Genomic DNA, 6,466 nt, shown 5'->3' with positions numbered 1-6,466 from the left:
GGTAGTATTAATACAATTAATGTATTAATTTTCATTGATTTATCAATATTTATATTAATATATCATTAGTGTTTAAAATTTCTAATACTAATAGTAACATAAACAAAAATATCATAACTATATTTAGCTATACTCATTTATTATTATTGCTTTTCTTATTATTAATCCCTTCAGTGTCCTAGCACTTTACATCTAGTGCTTTTCCGTCTAGCAGCCAAAGTTGTAGCCCTTGTGAATGTGTATGTCCTAAGTGTTCATTGGTGTAACTAGCTATACATCAGCAAAATCTGCATCTCTCTCCCTTCTCACCCAGTTGTCCCCATATGTACATCCTTTCAGTATCCAAATAATTTCAATATACCTCTTCTAATCACTTAACTAATGAAGTCAGTTCATATCATACCCCATAACTCTTCCTTCATGATCATAACATCACCTGGCCTCTTAATTCCCGGGTACACCAACAAACCCACTTGGCAATTCTCATCTCTGTATTTTACCATGTGGACATACTCTTCCGTTTCCTTCCATGTTTCGCTGTCGAATATTATTCCACATCTAACAAAACCACATCCCAACAGATCCGAACACAGGTTTCGGTAATACCCAAGAGAATGTGGCAGCCGAAGAGGAGAGTCCAAGAAAGAGACCACGGGTGGAGCTGAACAGAACTCAGCCACCCCCAGAGGAATGTGGCATTATCCAACCCCACACACAGCTGCTCAGTGTCCCCCAAGCCACACATGAAAATAATGAGCTGCAGCCTGACACTGATGAGTGTGCTCCCCATTGCACTGCACCAGCTCCACGTGCTGATTTTGGTATGAATACTATTAGTTTTTATTGACTGTTGTGTTGTTAATCTAATTATAACTCCACAAAAAAGCAGCACGCCATCATGCTCCTCTGAAGCAGAGGGAGAGGGAATAACTCCTCTGCTTTGATGAAAAAGCTGTATAACAGACAGACCACCACAGCATTGCAACAAAATCATTAAAAACAGTACTTTCTCACAGAATGTTTGGTTGTTTCAAGGAAATTGCAGCTATTAATGAAATGCGATTGATAGTTTGAATCAGCATTTGAGCGTGGACCATCCTACCTTGTGGATGATATTTCACCATCATGTAAATTTATACTCATCACATTAGGCATGCATATGTCCACATCATTTTACACAAACAAAAGGAAAGAAATTAAATTCCCTCACTTATTTAACTTAGGCATCCCGGGAGAGTTGTAGAATTCCTTCATATAACTGCTAATTTATGCATCCTGAAATGATTTGATATTGATTGTCATAGCTTTTTTTTATTTATTTATTTATTTATTTATTTATTTATTTATTTTTTATCACAGAACCATGTTATTTTTTATATAATACATTTGTCCTTTACAGTCTTTGATGGTGCATCCTTTCAGGCTGTCAAGTTTAGTAGCTACTCATGAGACGTATTTCGTAATAATCATTAATTTCCAGATGCTTTGCATTAAAAAAAGTGTCATGAAACCTGCCGCAAAAAATAATCAGCTATAGTCAACCCTTGCTTTAAAGAACCAATTTGGAGGAGGGGGGTGATGTTATATCCCAAAATCTTTAACATCTGAAGCATCCAATTTTTTTGTGTATAACAAACCTTGTCTATTATGTGAACCTAAAAGTTCCCCGTTTCCCTATATAACAATTCTTTCCTTGTATGTGATGCTTAATCCTGACATGCATCTCCATTATCAGCAGGAAGAGTAATTATAAGAATAACTGTACATATAGCTGATTGCAATGCTGATTTAGAGAGAAAGTTGATGCTAATAGCCTTACTTTTAGTAGTCCTGCCCGCTAAAATGACAAAAAAAGACAATAATACATCATCAGCATCATCATCGTTTAACGTAACAATGATGCACATTAAAAAAATGTACATATAGCCCAATGAGTGAAGGGGATCATTTACCTCAACAGAGACTCACGCCAAGTCTGGTAGTCCTTCTCTAAATTCTGTGCCAAAATTTGTGACGCCAAGTATAATAATTAATTTTAGTGACCATTTGCATCCATTTTCCACTGTGATTAAGAAATTGCCTCTCAACAGGGTGTGAAACTGAAGGGGTTGGAGGAAACCCGACTCGGCCATCAAGCTCACCAAAATACAGTAAGCAACCTCTTGTGCTCAGTGATAATTTATCCTCTAGTTACTGTTCAGTGTTGTTATGACCACATTTAATGTGTTGGAAACATTACAGCTTAACAATATACCTCACATCCCTGCATACAAATTGAGTTCAATATTTAACTGTTACACCAGTACATATCTTAAGAAAATATTTGTAAAAAGGTTGATATTTTGAATGACATTTAAACTGTTTATTATATTCTTATGGCAGTAGTGAGTGATCAGAACATAGGTCTTATGTTCTTGATAGCATAGGTTCTAATTTTGCCATAGGCTGGCAATTGATAGTAACAGTAGTGTCCACAAATACCTGCCTGTCTCTTGTTTATCCTGTTCCACTTTAAACCATGACTGGTCAAGCTTTGAAGAGGTAGCATAACCCTGAAGTGCCACTAACAAACATTTGTCCTTGCTACTGATGTGATCATGTTTACCATTCACTCCCAAACATGGCAGCACCCTAGAAATGAGGTCAGTATCCCTGCTATTTAATATCCCATCTTTAATCACATACTCAGGCTTTTCCTTGTATTATGAAACCAAAAAATGTGATTCTTCATACGTTATTCTTAAAGGGATAGTCGTGAGTATCAGGGAAATGGGAGCTACAAGGAACATTATTATTCTCTAAACTTAATGTATGCATGGGAGACATGAGGCTGAACCATTCCACATCACCCACATTACACTGGATGGACATGTGGAAGAGCTGGGATAATAACTGAATTATGATCTATGCAAGTGTTCAAATGGTTTTAATAAGTAATAAGGATTAGTTTGTTGGGTAAAGTGGCACATCCCGGAGACCACCAGTTTAATGGATTATAATTGTGAAAAGGAAAGTTAGATAGCAGGCAGAATTTGGGTATGACTAACATTGCAGAAACAGAGAATTTTTAGATTTTTAGTGTGGCATCATTTTGACGTATGTTTCAGTAGAGATTGAACACCAGAGATGTATATGGATAATCAGTGCTTGTAGATCTTGATATTATTTCTGTCAAGTCTCCAGTTGTACACTCTCCCCCATCTGGAAATACTACTCTTGTCAGGTAATCTAACTAAAGCCTTTCCAGTCTAAGCTGGCGTGCAGATAAAATGTCATTGCTTGGATTCACTGTCCTAATAGCAATAATAATGCATTAACATGCACATATTTTATTATTTAGAATTGTGAGAAGAGTGCTGTGAAATTTAACTTTTAATATTGGTGTATGCATTTTCAGAGACATCAAAACTGCAATTGTTGCAGAAGACGGTCTGCCGTCTGCGCCGGCAGGTAAGGCAGCTCAAAGCTCAGGCCATTACCACTCCTGGGCAGTTTTTGGCCAAAGCCAGCAATTTCCTAGATCCAAAAGTGGTGGATTTTTTCAAAGGACAGGTTCAACATGCTGCAAGATCTAAGCCTGGTAGGAGATATGGGGTACAAGAGAGGAGGTTTGCTCTGGCCTTGTACTATCAAAGTCCAAAGGCTTATCGATTTCTCAGCATAGTATTTCATTTGCCTTCAGTTTCAACACTTCACTCATGGCTCAGGAGTATTTCACTAAATGTTGGCTGGAGCAAACGGACTCTGACAGCCCTGAAGAAAAGAGCACAGGCTTTGTCAAAAGAAGACACACTTTGTGGGATTGCATTTGATGCCATGAGTATTAAAGAATCATTGCATTTTGACAAAGCCTCTGATTCTATCATAGGAAGGGAGGATTTTGGAGAGCATGGGAAGAGTTTGAAACCAGCAAATCATGCACTCGTGTTCATGGTTAAGGGCTTATTGAAAAAATGGAAACTTGTTTTAGGAAGTTTCTTTTATTCGGGAGGGATTAAAACTTGTAAAATCAGGGAACTGTATGAAACAGCAATAAAAAAAGTCAAGGGCACGGGACACAGAGTTATGTTTACAGTTTGTGATCAAGAGGGAGTGCATCGTTCCTTGTTCCAGACTCTTGGCATGACAACTGAAAATCCTTCCTTTACAGTCGATGGTGAGAAGGTTCACTTCTTTTTTGATTCTCCACATCTTTTGAAAAGCCTGATGAACACACTTCTCAAATATGATATTAAAATTGGAGAAAATAAAATTTCATGGGATCACATCAAAAAGTTTTTTGAAAAAGATCAGCAACAAAGTATTAGAATTGCTCCTAAATTGAGCAGCAAACATATGTGTGGTGAAGGCTTTTCAAAAATGCGTGTCAATCTTGCTGTCATACTGTGGCGGCAGGAATTTTCGTTCATTCAACATCAGGAATGCTACCACAGAAAGCCATCTATACTGCAGAATTCGTAGATAAGGTGGACATTTTGTTTGATTGTTTCAATAGTTCATCCATTTATAATTATAAAGATGCCCTTACTGCCATTACTTCAAATTCATGTCATATGACAATCATAAAAGAGACTAAAGATTACTTGTTGTCATTAAAGGTCTGTGCTCCACCTCATGTACCCATTCACTGTATAAATGGCTGGCTCTTCAACTTGACAGCACTTGATGCTCTGTGGCAAGATCCGCAGAGTTATCAAGTAAAGTACCTCCTCACTCGGCGATTAAATCAGGACTGTCTTGAAAATATGTTTGCCAGACTGAGGGTTAGATTTGGGAACTGTGACCATCCCACTGCCTACAATTTTATGAAGGGCCTCAAGTCAGTAATGACCAATTATTATTCACAAGTTCCCCAAACAAGTAACTGTGAGGCGGATGAGTCATACTTCCTTGACGTAACCTCAAACTGTGATGCAGATTTGCCCCCTTCAGATACTGACTCGGACAATGAGGAGTCACTAGCAAGCATGCCACCTGCTGAGGTCAATGCTTTGTTTTATGTAGTTGGCTGGACTTGTAAAAAAAATTGAAAAAAACATAATTGTCAACATTGCAGGGATCATCTGTTGGATGTAAAACAACAACTTGACAACATAAATTTATTTTGTTAATTTAAAGCCTTTTCTAACAATCCAGATATTCCATTTGGGCGACTCTCTGTGCCCAGTGATAGTGTTTTTAAACACTTTCATGAAGTTGAAGCCATTCTCCAGGCAACACTGGAGAAGGCAATGTTGGGCACTAGAGTCTCCCAAATGCTCTTGTCTAAATTAAATAATCATGAATTTCTAGGTCCTCTGCACCTTTGTTCCACCCAGCCAACTTAAAACATTCACCTCATCTACATAAAATTAAGGATATACTACAAACTAAAATGGAGGAATAGGGAGCAGACCCATCCCAAAATGAAAAAAAATAGGAAATTAATTAAATTGCAGCATTAGTAATAACAATAATTAGGGATATAAATTTACTCATGATATTTATAAGTTTCTTTTACAGCATAATATTTCAGTCTTCAGGATTGATAGTGTGCATGATTGTAACAGAATGGTGTGCATGTACGCCAGCTGGGGATGGGTTTTTGTGCCTTATGTTTTCTTCATGTGATTTTTTTCTAGCTTAATGCATCAATGCTTTTTCATTGTCTATTGCAACATAATAATCATGTATTGCCTGCTTTGCCTATCTCTAAAGCTGAAAATCTATCCTGCATGTGAGGTCTGCTCCCTAATTTCTTGCAGCATGTTGAACAAATGTTTTTGGTATTAATTGGTATAATAAATTTATTAATTGATTTTGATGTTATTTTGTTTTCAGAAATTATCACCATGCCACCACTCTTTGGATTATTTGGTGTTGCTTTTGTTATGCCAAGAAATTTTTTCCATATACTTTGCTAAATATTGCAAATAATGCACCATTGTTGGTTTTGCCTGTTATAAATCAGATCTTGTTCAGTTAAACAAGCTTTGGATGTCTGCCACTTTCTTTCCAGTTGTAATGCAAGGAATTATTTATCTGCCCTGCCAGATATTGCATGTAACGCACCATTGTTGGTTTTGCCTGTTATAAATCAGATCTTGTTCAGCTCACAAGCTTTGGATGTCTGCCATTGTTTATTTCAGGTGTAATGCTTGGAAACTTTTGTTCTCTGCCCTGCCAAACAGTATTTTTTTTTATTTTTTATTTTTTTTTACGTTGTTGCCTATTGCGCCGGTAGGCATCTTCCCGGTGGGGCCTGATGGTCGGCCCAAGGCTTCTTCCAGGTGGGGCCTGATGGTCGGCAATGCTTTATTGTGGATTTTGCCTGTTATAATTTATCTTGTTCAGGTAACAAGCTTTTGGTGTCTGCCTTACCTAATATGTGCTGCAGTGACACTTGGCTGGGTTTCATGATGTGAAATGCAGCATATAATTTCATCACATGGCTGGCATCATTGATGTGGCGTCCAGGAGTAATCGT

General features: G+C 37.5%; 1 long non-coding RNA gene across 1 annotated transcript; it reads left to right on the top strand.

Moving 5' to 3' along the window:
* Window positions 1–370: 370 nt before the first annotated feature.
* On the top strand, window positions 371–3,793 carry LOC127002638 (uncharacterized). Its single transcript, XR_007756359.1, has 3 exons — window positions 371–821; window positions 2,091–2,150; window positions 3,398–3,793. It is a non-coding gene; the product is annotated as an uncharacterized LOC127002638 (long non-coding RNA).
* Window positions 3,794–6,466: the final 2,673 nt, after the last annotated feature.

The sequence above is a fragment of the Eriocheir sinensis genome, chromosome 23 (assembly GCF_024679095.1).
Source record: "Eriocheir sinensis breed Jianghai 21 chromosome 23, ASM2467909v1, whole genome shotgun sequence".
Classification (NCBI taxonomy): Eukaryota; Metazoa; Arthropoda; class Malacostraca; order Decapoda; family Varunidae; genus Eriocheir; species Eriocheir sinensis.
This window is presented reverse-complemented; position numbering and strand designations above follow the sequence as displayed.